The 13453-nt window shown below is 36.6% G+C and overlaps 1 protein-coding gene across 6 annotated transcripts in view; it reads right to left on the bottom strand.

Annotated features, from left to right (window-relative positions):
• LOC144197989 (endonuclease V-like) overlaps positions 1–13453 on the bottom strand; it is a 46473-nt gene that overhangs the window by 7287 nt on the left and 25733 nt on the right. The window contains exons 9-12 of one of the 6 annotated variants that reach the window (XR_013326636.1): positions 9387–9484; positions 6456–6568; positions 4437–4541; positions 512–576 (exon numbers count right to left, since the gene is read on the bottom strand). The gene's annotated coding sequence lies outside the window, so the exon portion shown is untranslated. Of the gene's footprint in view, positions 1–365; positions 577–2132; positions 4542–6455; positions 6569–7347; positions 9485–13453 lie in introns of those variants that run through there. The other 5 variants (XR_013326635.1, XR_013326637.1, XR_013326634.1 and 2 more) reach the window with 5 other exon arrangements.

Here is a 13453-nt window from a genome sequence, read left to right as displayed (position 1 = left end):
GCAGTGGAGGGATTCATCGATCATTCGCTGTGTGCATCCTCACAAAGATCGCGGCGGTTGCTGCAGCCTATCCCAGCTGACCTCTGGCAAAAGAAAAACTAGACCCTAGACTGGTCGCCAGTCAGCCTTAGGAAAACAACCATTCACAGCGAAAATTATACCCTCACTGAGCAGGAATCAATCCCATGCAAAAAAATAGTACCTGAATGGTACACAGCATAGTTCAAACCCTTCCTTTACTTTATCTTAATTGTGGTTAAGAATATTGATTCATTTTTCTGAACGGCCTTATCCTCACTAGGGTCATGGGGGGTGTCGGAGCCTATCCCAAATTACCATGACGACCACGATACAGGGGATGAGGAAAAAACACACCCATACCTAGGGGCAATTTAGATTGCCCAACCAGCCTTCCATGCATGTTTTTGGAATGTGGGAGGAAACCAGAGTACCCGAAGAAAACCCACGCAGGCTCGAGAAGAACATGCAAACACCACATAAGTGGACTGACCTGGATTTGAACCTAGGACCCCAGAACTGTGAGGCCGACGCCCTAACCACTCACCGCCGGGCCACCTGGAAAGAATAGAATAACAAAATAAAGCTTAACATTTGGATAGGCGTCACTTGATTTTTTTCCCAGAATAAATAGACTGTAGCTATAACTACTGTATTTTATTTTTTTGCAAAAACTCATACATCATGTTCAAAGTAAACCTGTTTTAGCTGCAGTCTCTTTTTATCACGAAAACAAATCACGACATCACGCATATCCATATATGGGGCCAGACTTTTTAAAATGTTTTTTTTTATCCTCCATTAATGTTCAGATTGGATGTGTCTAACTTTCTTTACACTTCTCTAATAATTTTCCCAAAATACTATACACAGGCTTTGTTTCATAAAGAGCACTGGTTGGCACCTTTATCGCCTTGGGGTATTGTGGAAATATTTACGCTAAAATATGAGTCTGAGCAAAATTGTTGTATTTGCGAATTGATGGTTGTCGTTATGTGAAGTTAAATGTGCTGTCGACTGCAAAACAACGCACATGGATTTGCACAAAGAGGAATACCAAGTGACAGATGCTCTTTATTTATCCACAGGGAGCTCTGTAATGGTGCAGTTTATCTGTTTTGCAGCACAGATGAGTGTGTATTTCTGTTAACACGCAGGACAACTGCTGATAGAGTGGCTCTGCCATCTTGGATTGCTTCATACACAGTATATATCATATCGAGTGGTCCTGTGATAAAACATCGATCAGTCTTACTCTTCCATAAAGCATTTCAATGGTATATACCAGAGGTCAGGAACCTTCTTTTTGACAGAGAGAGCCATAAACAATTTATATTTTTGAATGTCATTCCTGAAAATGAAAGAAAAAGAAAGAAGAAAAAAAATCCAAACGGAAATCGTATTAAATATGATTGGTAGGTCTACGGGAATTAAATTGTTGAAGAAATCTTTCATAAGCCTCCAACATCTTCGCTCACAGTACGAAACCTACTTTGTTGAACCATTTTGAAGTGTGCAATTGTCTGTTGTGTTCTTAGCCCTGGCACATAATTTAGGCGGGTTTGTGTAAACAGTGTGAATGTACTTGCCTCCGTAAATGACAAGCCAGCATGAAATCCTTTTTTTCTATCACTTTGGATGTATCTTTAATTCATAATACGCTGTGTCCTAACTTACTGAACTTTGACTGAACCCTTTTTGAATGAATGAAGACCAGCAATGGTACATTATGGAAGAAGTTGCTGAAGTAAAAGGTTGGAGCGCCATCAATGTAATCATCTCAGTGCCATATCAATATTAAATTATATTCAGAATGGACATTGTAGTTAAATTGATGTTTTACCACCCATTGAATGGGCCGTGACTGGTAGAGATCATGATTTTCTTTTGTTTTTTTAAAGCAGGATGACAACATGTTATAAAAAAAAACTAAATTTAATGATGTGGCTATGTGATTTTATACTTAATACTGATGCAATAGATTGTTATAGCTCTAAATGTAAGTGACCTAACAGATGTTTTTCTATCTGCATCTAAAAAAACCCAAATAAGTAAGTAAAAACACTCCACAAGCAATGCTGACCTTTCAATCGATCTTTTTTATCAGTCGGCCTTGCATTTAATTTCCTGACAAAAAAATTCAAGAAAGTAACTAAAGCTGGAGATTTAAAAGACAACTTTCATTCAAAATATTAGCCAGTATAAACCACAAAGCCATTTTAAGAACATACTGTACATAACTCCTCTTTTGTAACCACTCATGAGATTGGAAATACAATGTTTGCTTACTTGTGAGGTTAGGCAGAATGATACTCATAAAAACCCATTCCCACAATTAATCATATCTCTGGTTAAAGTATTAAAAGGGAAACTGGTGGCAAAATAAAGACAAACATACTGTACATTAAAATATTCCCATTACTTTATGATTTTTTTCCATTTTAATAATTGCGTGATATGCAAATGTCCTAATTTTCTTGGAATTGTATCTCATTTTCATCATTAGCATCATAATACATAAAAATTAAGTTTATTTAAATGTAAAAACCAAGTCACTGAAGACAATAAAGAAATACATTCTATTGTTTTAATGTAATAGATTTTCATGGTGAGCTATTTTTTTCGGCAATTCCAATCAAACAAATCTCTCCACTGATGTTAAAGAGTATTTGAAATAAATAAATTGAAAACACACTTGGATTATGTATTGATTTACTGTCTATATATTGCTGTGTGATACTTTTGAAAACAAAAGCCTTCTTTTTGAGTTTCTCTCCACTTTTGTCTATATATTTTTTTTTCTGTACTTTTAGACTTGATACACTCGTCATCTTTTCTTTTCCAGCCACCCACATGGATTAACACCTACATCTTTTTTATGACTCTTTCTATGAGCACAACTCCAGCAGACGTATGTTTCTTTATTTTCCCAAAGCGCCTGCTTGCCTTCGCACATTCATCACAGATTCTCATTCTTATTTTAACCCCTGCCTGCTTGCATCTCTCCCTGTCTCGCAAATCCAAAATACACTCTCATTTGAATTTGTTTTGATGTTTCATTCTCCAATTCATTATCTTTTGTTTATTTTTTAAAATGTACTGATTTTAGTTATATAGATTTTAATTGATACATTTCAAATGGAATGTTTTCCCAAAATGGGTCAATTAATTAACTCCTTCATATGATCTCAAATTATATTCCGAGACCTTTTTGAATGTAGTAAAAGCAATAAAGGAAAAAAAAATAAGTTATTCATGCATGAAAGGGTTAAAGACACGTCCATGAGTTTCGAGCTAAATAGTAAGAATAAATTTAAGAGCACTTCCCCCACTTCAAAGTCTAGAGGGGAGCGAAGCTGACTGTAAATGAGATGACGTAACCTCCCAATGGAGATTGAGTAGTGATCAGATATTCAAGGTCAGTGGTCATTTTCCTTGAGATACCTCATACTCACTCTCAAAATCTCTCACCTATTCCAATGAGCCGGAATGAGAGTTGCCCTCTGATCAAGGCTGAAGAGGAGTGATTATACAAACACGAAGAGAGAGTAAGAGAGTAGGTGGAACCGCTGTATTACTTCAACCAGAAGACAAGAGCAAAAAGAAAACGGTGTCTAATAAGCAGGACTGGAAGTCAGATGGGGAAACGAGAGAGCTTGGATTGGAGAGGTTAACAGGCTGGTCGCAGTGACAGTCAGTGTGTTATCTTTCCTTTCTTAGGAAAGCACAACCCCCCCCCATCCCTCTTTCCTCCACTGCCGTTCCCTCCCTCGCATTGCCGAGCACCGCAATAGTGTTATGAATAATTGAGGACGCTTGAATCGGGATTGAACATTTGTGTTGCGGCTGTGTCTTTTGTGTTTGGTGCGGCAAGCGGGCGGTCACAACAAAAAGCCTCATCAAAATAAACAAAAATTCTTCTTGTCCTATTCTGCGTGCATCACTGTGGCAATATACTACGAACAACTCTCTTTCCCAAGGAGATAAAGCTGTTCTGCCATTCCCTGCTGGGAGAATATTAGCTGTGTTGCGCTAAGTTTGTAACCCAACTGACAGAAGGAGGATAAATTATGAATATTCCTCAATGATTCTTTATAGTTGAGGGGGATCTCTTGAAATGTGGAGCTCTCCGCTGAGAACAAAAAGTGCTCATTTCAAGGGTAAAAGTTGGAGATGTACAGTATGTGAACGTTGGATAAGTGAAAGGAATAGCCAAGAGTGACGCAGTGGATGTAGGTTTGAGAGAAAAAGGGAGGGTGAGGCTGCAGTGAAAGTGTGTGCTTAAAAAAGTGTTTGTGTGGATAAAAAAAAACAGGCTGTTCACCTGCCTAAGTGGCTTGGAGAAGGCAAAGATTTTCGCGTGTACATAGGAAGGGCATAACCTGGAGTGTTGTCATTTTTTCCCCCAGTGTGTGTACCTGCATGGTAGCCTGTTTGTATGGAGTCCATGTTTCACTTCTTGTTTAATTGGCCCAAATCTGACATTCACTGAGGCAGGTTCCTGGCCCCATCCATATGGCCTTCTGAGAAAGTAAGTAAATAAGTGTCAAATAAACTAGTAGCCTCCAACTTTCATATTCATATTGTCTCTCTCAGTCTGACACACAAACCTGCCTTGCCACAGGCCGTAAGCAACGCACATGTAATTAGGTCAATCGAATTGAATTGAATTGGGTCGGTAAAAGCACTGGCTACTTTTTGTATCAAGGCAAGATGATTATTTTTCAAGAATTGCAGGCAGCGAATAGACTTAAGTCCTAAATATGTTGTGCTCAACAACATGATTAGGGGGGAAAAGGCTACTACATTCATTTTGAATAATATGGTATAGTGCAAGGAGTACAAATTTTGAAAGCTGGGCTCATTGAGGTCACCCATTGTTGCCAGTTACATTGTAAATGAAAGCTAATATTACAATACATTGATACCATAAGTTGATCTTTAATACTAACTCATTTTCAACAATTTATTGCTATTAGACCTGGTGCGCATGACAGAAGAAAAAAAAATTGGGGGCCAATTTGGAATATAATGGAAAAAAAATGCATTCATGTACTATGCATAATATAATCTTTTGCTGTATACTAGCCTTGATAAAAGTAAATAATAATGAAATGGCAGATGTCCCTGAGTTGGAGAGGGGCTCAAGTTAGAAAAACCGGGCCCCCACATGGAATGGACACATGTATTTACTTAGAGACTTGCTTTTACCGTGTGAATAATGATAGTCCAATGTACATATTGGTGTTGTTTAAAGGGTATCTAAAGCCTGTGATTATTTTTGTTAAGCCAAGTCATGATTGTCAAAAACACATTTCAGGGTTGACTTTTAACACGACCATATACTACACAATGGGCTCAGTTTTTCCTCTACAAATCTTGTATTTTTTGTGACAGCAACGGCGACGCTGCACAAGTTATGGCATCTTTTTTTATTCCCGTATCGGCACAACGCTTATGATTTAGCAGATGTGCACACGGAGAAAGTGACTTGTTGTTCAAGTAGGTCTCAAAATGACATGGTCATTTTCCTTGAAGCTGAAGTGCTTTGAATTGGTGTTGTTTTAGTATTTAAGGGGCATGTAGCCTACTAGTATTTCTGTTGTTTATTGGTTTATTATACAGCAATGTTGTGATAAATTCATAAATTGGGTTTAATATGGGGTCAGCTCTGATTTGTTCAGTCACTTTTTGGGATTAAAATACAATTTGGTTTATTTAGTTTATCACTGAGGTCTCTAACTATTGAAGCCTTTTCCCCATGTCAACGTGGAGTGTACTTCTAACAGAACTCATTAAGACTGTCTGTTATCGAGAGAGCATGAAGGGTTTGCCAGGCGGAGTAAAGAGTAAAGCAGGAGTCCACTCTCAATTCCAAACAAGGAGCAGGTGGAAACAAAAAAAAATATTAATCAAAAAAATACAAAATTCAAACAAGGCACTAGGTGAAAATAAAGATAATAGTAGAAGACAAGATATAAAGTGACAAAGAAAAAATAGCAGGAATACAATTATTGTAGAGGGAATCGCCACGGGGCGCAGGGAACATAGCACATATAACACGGAGACTGAATCAAAGAAGGGAACTAAATGCAAAGTGATGAGAGTGAGCAAAATCTAGATAGGGTACACTTGGCTCGAGGGAGCTGATGACAAGCTGATGGCAGAGATGCCAAGAACAGCTAGAAATGACGGCCTGAATAATGGACAGGTTAAGAAAAGGAAACAGGGATAAAATACAATGAACATAGCAAATCAAAATAAAATCACAGATCAAACTGTAAATATTTCGTATGTAGAAGCATTCTTAAGTAGAGGTACCACTATGATGTATTTCATAATAAAAATATATTAACAAGTAAAGCTATTGGAACACTGCAGTAAAAAAAAGGACTGTAAATACCACTATCATGTGTGAAAGGGTTGTGTGTACTCACATATCGTAGATCTGTTATCCAGACCTCACAGTCGAATAGATGTTAGAAGATATAAGGTACAAGGTCTCAATCTTTCTTTCTCCCATTGCTTATTTCTGCTTTTTTCTACATACCTAAAACAGCATGCAATTAAAAAAAACAGGTTCTATATTACCAACACTGGTGAGCGCATTTTTTGTAGGCCTGGCGATCAACTGGAGACTAGTCTAGTCTGTATACCGCTGCTTGCCTCAAGTCAGATGGGAAAGCTTCTATACTACTCCCAAACCACAGAGCAAGGAGATATTGTTAATGTGGAAGGTGGATGGATACAGTTTTGTGTACTCTTTCCCCATTGGTCGTAAATTTATAGTTTTCTTTCCAGAACAGAGGTACTAAGGTGCCATGTGTGTGCTGCAATATATGTTGTAAGTCAAGTTGATTACTCCCAGCCGTCAGCTGTTTTGGCCCGACCGAAAGGCTGCCAAACAAAAAGTTTGTTTGGTGAAAAGCAGTTTTTAGCCGCTTTTTACACAAACGTCATGCAAAATTGCAGCACGAGTCATTCTGGGAAACCTACCATTTATCATGTACACAAACATACAAAGACAAAACTTCTAATAAGAGTGTATACCTTCAGATATGAAATGACCAGTGTATCTTTACTTGAGCATTTAGCAACTGCAAAAATAAATTCCTTTTTGAGTTAAGCACGGAAGAAGAAAAAAAATATGTAGAAGACGCTTCAAGCACGACACAACACTACTGAGACAATTTTAAAATAAAATAACAGATTCAGGAAATGTATTTACGTTTAGGAGGATTTTGTAAGTTTGACCGTGTTTATTGTATATTGGAAGAGTAATTTGCATACCAAAGGCTTATGCAATCTGACAATGTTGTATGTAGAAAGAAGCATTTGTGAGTAAAGGTACCACTTTATTGGCAAGAAAGTTGGATTTTGCTGAAAGAGTACTGTACAGCAACAACCTACAGACATCTTTTTCGAAAAATGTATGGTACATTTGTGCAACTGTTGTAAATATTCCAGTGCAGTACATTGTTTACTATACTTCAGGATACAAAAAAACATTCTGTTACCTTCCTATAACATACATTTTCAACATTACTGCAGGTTGACATGGAAATGACAAGTAGTGAGTGAAAGTGATGATCCAGCAGTTGAATGAAAGCCAAGAAGAAGGCATTGTTGAAGCTCACAATGACAAGACAAAGAGTCACACTTTTGATGCAAACAGGAAGAAAATACACAGATCCTTCACCTATAGATGTATGGTGGGAGCTTTATGTTGTAAGTAACGAGGTGAAAGATAAAGCAGAAAGGTGAAAGCATCATACTTTGATTCTTATATCTTTGAGTGATCAAGTGATTCTTCAAAGAAAAGTATTGTTGTTCTCACATATTGCTTTGATCAAAGAATGTGAACAGAGCCTTGTGACAGCCCAAGAACATTTGATGAATCAAAAAAAAAATTAGTCACAATGATAGTCAGATGCCTCAAATTCCTTTGCTGTTGCTAGCAGTGATAGTGGAGTTGTGTCTGAAAATTGAATGTGATATACAAAGCTTTTCTTATGTTTGCTTTGATTCTCTCAGAATAATCTTAAGTGATATGCTCTCCAGTCTGCTTTTGTAAACACGTCAGTAACCATAAAACCCACAGAATCCCAGTCTCAAAAAGACTACGTCCTATGTCCGATTCTCTTCGCCTTTATACATTTTCCCACTCGCTCACCTAATCCGGCACCCTACCGTATATCTACAAGCCATGTCGACATTACCAAGTAATACATAGAACAGTGAAGCATGGTGGAAAAAAAAGGTTATCGGAGGGCACATTTTGTACTTATTACAAGTACTGCAAAATGATGAATAATTAATAGTACTTTCTTCTTTTGGATGGGTCTTAAATACTACAAAAAAATGACCACGCGATGACTCTTTAAGAAGCAACAACAACCTTACACTGACATTTTCAGCAGTCAATATAGATTGTGTCGACAGTACAGACCCATCTAGAGATGCCAAAAGAAAAACATTTCTTGCTCAAAATGAATACAATATTTGCCATATGGGTCACTCTAGTACGGGTGGTGATCCCGACCCTCCTACTGATCAATACTGCCCCATCTGACCACTTCTATTTTAGGATCTCATCCCTGCAGAGTCAGCTCACACCACCTTGTCCTTGATTTCCGCTCACCTCGATGGAACTGGCTGGCAATAAGCTGCCAGGTGCCAAGCCTGACTCATTTTAAACGAGTCACTTGGTGATGATGCATTGAACACAATATGTTGTGTTGCTATTTATGTCAATAAGAAGTATGGCTATTACATTTAAGGTAAAAAAAAATAAAAACTTGTACGTGTGCTCTACATGCTTGAATGACCGAAAAGGGGAAAAAAAGTGTCTTGTAATTGTTATAACTCCAACAGAAGTAGATGAATTGTCTTTCATATTACATGTAATTCAATTGACCTTATTTTAGCAATGGCCGTGGATAAGTATGTTAAAAATACATGAGAATAACCCTTGAAAAAATACATATTATAAAAGATTACTAAACCCACACTGAAAAGTAATTAAATTGAACTAATTTGAAAAAAAAGAAATCCAATATAATTCCGAAACATTATTAGTACCTGAGTTTGCAATTGCAGTAAATTGCGGGTGGAAAACACTATTGTCCTGCCACACATTTATATATATTTATAGATGACAAGATTAACAGGGCCATTTATTATTTATTCAAAAGGCCGGTGGTGTAGAAAAAAATACTGACCCAAAAATGTAATGAGAACAGTATATAAAAAGAGTAGCCTGACCCATATCCACTTTAAATGTAGGGCAAGTGCATAAAAACTTTGACAATCTGAATGTGTCTTCTCAGAACACCTGCACTTTTAAAAGCTCCAAATAGCACACTCACCTCCAAGAACATACATATATGCACACACTGCATTTTTCAAGACAGAAAAGTTGCTGATCTTCAAAGTTCCTGAGATGTTTTGCCGCATCATTCACTACCTGAAAAAAAGTAGTAAGAGACAGAATGAGAGACAGCGATTGAGAGACATTAATCATTAAAATAAACATGTTTAATCTCTAGACAGACTATATTTATCAATCATATCTAAAACAAAAAAAGAAAATATATTTAGCAGCCATCTTATATGAGCAAATGAACATCCTCTTGCACCAAACAGCTCCTCTTCTTAGTAGCTAGATAATGGCAAACTGGTAACTTAACTTTAGAGAGAAGCACACTGACAGAGAAGTAAGTATACTGTAAGTAAGCAAGTTCAGTGGACAAAACATAATCAGTAAAACATCATTGTCAGGAGAAAACCTCTACGAGGGAAAACTGAAAGTCAGTGGTAGACACTTAAATTTTTAAAAGCGCAGCCAAAGAGATTCACATACTTTCTGAACTATGTTACTGATTTTGGACTTCTATTAAGTAGTCTCCAAAACGCAGTTGATGTATACGGCTTGAGTGTGTGATCGAAAATTAGAAACGAGTCCATTAGCAACTTCCATTATTTTTTCTCAAGAGTGAGGCTACTTCATCAAATCCAGCTATTTGGACAAATGGGCTATTAGACATAATTTTAATTAATTACAGGACATCATAGCACATAAGCCCAAATGGGTATGTAAAACAAAAAAAACAATTAGTAATAGTGTGTAGAAATAATTAAGTGTTGTCTAGATTTAGTTTGTTTTTCACTAATCTCACCTTTCAGATGCAAGAACAATTGTGTTACTTCACATTGCCAACAAGAAAATGGTAAACCACCTTTGGCCTTTACTTGTTTGAGAAATAAAGAGAAACTTGGTTTACTTGTAACAAATTATTAATGATCATTTGCAAATTTGAATCAGAAAACAAGCTGTTGGGTTACACTCATACTATATTGCCAAAAATCAATCAAGTTGCTGGTGTATTACATACAGCTTTCCTGTGATTTATTCATTTGCCTGCCAGGAAAAAGAAACGAAATTAAATTTACCAATTTATTTATTTACTTCTTATTCACTTATCATACTTGCTTGTAGAGCCACAACTAATTTGTATCGACTGCTGAAGTTTAATCATCAAAAAAATTATACGTTCTGGACTAATTTATGGATTAATTACCATAATTATTTTCGGGGTTTTTTTTCTGGTGCTGAGTGAATGGAAATGGTAAAAGTAATTTGTGGCAGAACGGAATGCTGCAGCCAGACATGTTCTTCATTCATGATTATCTATACATAATTTGTTTTTCTAATGTAAGATTAAATAAAATGATATTTATTTTTTGTTGGACTCTTCTCTGGATTTTTCTGTTCAATACAATAACAGCACTGTCAAACTTATTTTGTTGTCAAGGACCACCTTGTCGGTACAGTATCCATCAGAGGTTCATTATGATGATAAAACCATATATAAATGTTACATTTCCTCACCATAGTAATACATAAATACGACAAGTTGATAGTTTTATTTTTTTAAATAAAAAAAAGTACAGTGGTACCTCTACTAATGAATGTCTCTACATATGAAATCTACATACTCATTATGGGTCCAGTCCAAGTGCGAGTGAAAAGAAGTTTGCTGATATCACGAGGCTTGCTATCTAACACCCGGCTTGCCAAAGGCAATCGTCATTGGATCTATATTTCACCAAACGTAATGTACATTTTATTTCTTAAGTTGTATGTCTACTCACATGTGCATGTATGTTTACTCAGCTGCCAAACATTTGCAATGTCCTTTCCCCTCAATGATGCACGTGCCCATGCACTCCCATGAAAAAAATCCTTGCATGTAGTATTCATGTTAATGACCAAAACAAACAATGTACTTTATTTGTTTTGCATATTTTTTATAAAAAATACTTTTATCATTTTTAAAGGTTTGCAGGGGAAGTATTGAGGACCTTTGAACGGTTGGAACAAATTAAAGCTTTTAATTCTAAAATGCGTCTTTACTTACAAAAAATTCCAAGTTACGAAACCACCTCCAGAACAAATTAATTTTGCAAATTGAGGTACCATTGTATAAAAATCGGTTTGGGAGGGACTTAGTAAAAAAAAATAAGGTCATTGGTTTTATCACTCTCTAGGCATGACAAATAAACCCAAGAATAACCAAACTTTTAAATTGGTGGAATGTTTAGATTGTGTGTAAATAGATTAGACATGCAGCTAAGGCAATGCGATTCATTGACACAAAATTTGAGTGTGCATGCAAATACATGTGAAAACTGAGCTAACACCTGAACACCAAACAGGGAGAAGATGAAAATAGATTAATTTACACACATTGCGATCTAGCAGACCTGGGACAGGTTGAGGGGGCTGTGAATAATCAAATGACAAATCTCAGAGGCAGGCCTAAACTGGCATGGCTGTGCGTACTAATGACTGCGGTATTGTGACAAAGAGGAGGTACAGGCAATTTAAGAGGTGACAGGGAAACCACATCTTTTCTTCAAATGTGAACATTTTTAGCATTTTCGGCCATTCAACAATGCCCTCTTGGAGTGCCCCAATGATCCCATTTGAAGCTAATCTCAAGGAGTGATGTCATAACACATCTCTTGAGCAAGGTAACAGGAATATCTATAGCGTGATGAGCTTTAAGTTATTCTACATATAAAGTGTCAAGACAAACAAAAACATTGTGCTTAACAACATAATTGAACTTATGTAATATGTTATTTGGAATGTTATTTTGACCCTCATATCGTGCACTCTAGCGACATGTAAAATATATATGGGTTGTGACATTAACTTCAGTTTGGAGATATTTTAGTGAATGAAGAATGAATATGTAACATGAGTTTAGTCATTGGGTAAATCAATTTGAAGTATTTATCTCCCCTTATGTCTGCCATTGTGTTTTGCTTTCTTTTTGACGTCAAATGCAGGAAGTGCATTAGAGGCTTGGAACTGCCAGGGGAAATGGAGCTTAAGTGGACGTTTCCATGCTAGGTCATTATGAAAGTAGTACAACTACTATAAAGATATTTAGTTTTGAAAATAGAAACCAATGATTTGACTTGATTTAGCATTTTTATGACTACAGGCACGATTAGATTGTTTTTACGAGGTGGTTGGTCATAAAACATAGCTAAGATATTGTTCATTTGCATTTTTCTTTGCAATTATTCTGGAGAATGGTTTTAGTTATAATTACTGAGAAATATGGTAACTGAAGATGTCAGAACATTTTTGCTGTATGAACAGTCCAGAGCACAATGCTTAATTGAGAAGTCCCAGGAAGCTTTTATTGCAAAGAAAGAGACATAGGATCGATGTTTAAGCTTCAGGAGATCGATGGACAATTATCTCTGCTACCCTGTCTGGCCGGTTAGTGCGCACTGGACTAACTTTAGTGAACCTGTCACCCTGTATGTCCAAGATACAAGTGAACATGTGGACTCCTATGGCATTTGTGGGCTGTCAAGGATTAAATTACACCAAAAGAGTGGCAGGAACAAAGAGAACTAAAGCAAGAGTGCAATACAATTTTTTAAAAATCTGCTTGTGTGGTTTGCATGATTCCTTTCACATTTGGCCAAACAAAGAGCAACTCCATCACAACAAACAATTGAACAGAGTAAAAAACAAATGACGCACTGGAAAATTCATTTTTAAGAAAGAGTTACTTACTTGAAGAATAAAAAATTTGGATGAGGTGTTTACAAAAAAGTCAGCAGATGTTTCTGCAGTAATTAAGGCTGTGATATTCTGTGCTCAGAAGCTTAAAGGCATTATGGCCTCACATAACATAGGCAATATTTTCACATTTCCTGTAAAGGGAACTAAACTCTACCTCTTTGGAGAGGCTGAGGCCACCATGAATCGCCTTCCACGTCACAGGGAGATGAATTATGGTAAATTGAGTCACTACAATATATGGACAGTAGAGGGTCATGCTGGCTGTAAATGCTGCCAATCACGAGCCACTAGAATGTATATTTGTGGCTATTTCAGTATGTATGC

This window comes from Stigmatopora nigra, chromosome 6 (assembly GCF_051989575.1).
Source record: "Stigmatopora nigra isolate UIUO_SnigA chromosome 6, RoL_Snig_1.1, whole genome shotgun sequence".
Taxonomy (NCBI): Eukaryota; Metazoa; Chordata; class Actinopteri; order Syngnathiformes; family Syngnathidae; genus Stigmatopora; species Stigmatopora nigra.
Note: the sequence above shows the minus strand (reverse complement) of the source record. Positions and strands in the feature narration are given on the sequence as shown.